This window comes from Pundamilia nyererei, unplaced genomic scaffold (assembly GCF_000239375.1).
Source record: "Pundamilia nyererei isolate P.nyererei 1_Seehausen unplaced genomic scaffold, PunNye1.0 scaffold00010, whole genome shotgun sequence".
Lineage (NCBI taxonomy): Eukaryota > Metazoa > Chordata > Actinopteri > Cichliformes > Cichlidae > Pundamilia > Pundamilia nyererei.
Genome location: NW_005187411.1, coordinates 2,302,103 through 2,304,024, shown reverse-complemented (window position 1 = coordinate 2,304,024; position 1,922 = coordinate 2,302,103).

Here is a 1,922-nt window from a genome sequence, read left to right as displayed (position 1 = left end):
GCTGATTTATTGTTTAATTTTTCTTGTACAGGGAAAACTTTTTCAGGAATCATAAACCTGTAGCTGCCTGATCAGTGTTGACTAGAATATCTGAACTTAATAAGCACATATCATATGCATGTGTATAAGACAAAGCTCCTTTTTAATACTTGTTATATTTATACTATGTGCGACTGTAATTTATTTTATTTTATTTTTCTAATTACATTCAAGCACTGATCATTATCCACTAGTGTTTTACCTCCTTTGTACTTAATTATATGGCTTCCTGGTGGCAGCCAGTGTGCCCACTTGGGAGTATAGTATATGGTGGCACCTTTCTATGTAATAGAATTTTGTGTATTTGTAGAGAGCTGGACAAGTGGATGTTTTTATTTTTATTAACTGATTTGCATTGCCCTCATATTTATATAATTATTAAAATTGCTTGTAACAACACTTGTACAGGATGTGTTTGACTGCAGTGCTTACCGTATTTATTTCACAATATAGTAACCCCTTTTTTAACTAGTGGTAGAGAAATGGCTTAGAATCTCAAGAATCTTAGAGATATCAGAGCCAAACTTCACAGTGTTCCTTTAAGTTTATCCTTCCACCATCCCATAATATACTGTGGAAGGAAACCACAACAACATTCTCTACTTAAGATTTCGAGCATCAAAAGTCACAGTTACATCAGTGTTTTCATTGGCAGCGCTTTACTATTGTTAGAGTCATTGAGATAACCATCGAAAGCATGGCATGAGCTATTTCTAGATGAAAATAGAAGCGGTGCAATTCATCTTCTAAAATACAACTCTATAAACAAAGTCTGTTTTGGAGATTTTTCAGGAAGCAAGACACAACTTTGCAATGTGTGCAATTACTTTCACCTCCACTAACAACAATGGGAAGTCTCTGTAACTTTAAATCTCACAAACAAAGTTGTGGCAACATTTCCATCACTAAATTTCCCTCTCTCTACAGCAGGAAACCTCACTAGCTCTTTTTTATTTAACTGCTCCTTTTATATTAAGCCCATACTTTAGAGGCAACAGAGCAGAATTTAGATTTACATCAAATGCTATTTACATTGCAGGGCTGTGAGTTTAAGACTTAAAAAAACCCCCACTTTTATTCAAACATGGAAACTCTGTTCATAAGGGCCCAGATTCTATTCTTAAGTAAATATTACAACCCAGATTCGGCTAATTGGGGTATGCATTATTTGCAACAAATGTGTGAACTAAGCCCTTTTGTTCTTTTGTGTCAGTGGAGCCTATACCCTCTTTAGTAGACACAGAAATGTATCATGCAAGTGCATAAAAAGGCATCAAATAAGATATTTGAAATTTAATATTTTTAGAAATGAGGAAATGGTGATTGAGGAAAGAAGGAAGCAACCTATTTACTGCAACACTGACACATCTTGGAGGAAAACCAAAGACAGCAGCTGGGAATCTGCCTACAAATGAATGTTAACTGTGTTACTCTGCCTTCAGGGATCCCACCTGCCAGGGATCAAACTGAGGTCACTCTTCACCAATCTAATTACATACTTATATAAGTATAATGACATATGAGATGAAGAAAATAAAGGCAATATCTAAACCAATTAGGTGCATAGAGGCACTTAACCTGCTTGAAAACTTGTCATTTAGCCTAGATAAATATTACTGAGATGTAGAGCACATTTATAATGACAACTAATAAGCCAAACCCTGTAGATAACAGCTAAAGCTACAAGATTGAGAAGCTGATTTAGATATGTGGACACTACTAAGCTAATGAGCGAGTTAAACGTTTTTGTTTATTTGTTTCCGAGCGGAAGCTGCACAGGGAGCAGTCTATCAATGAATAGAAAACACACATACACAAAGTGTTACATGTGAGATTATTTTTGGAAAGAATCAGAAGTGGGATGGTTTTGAATTAAGAAATCA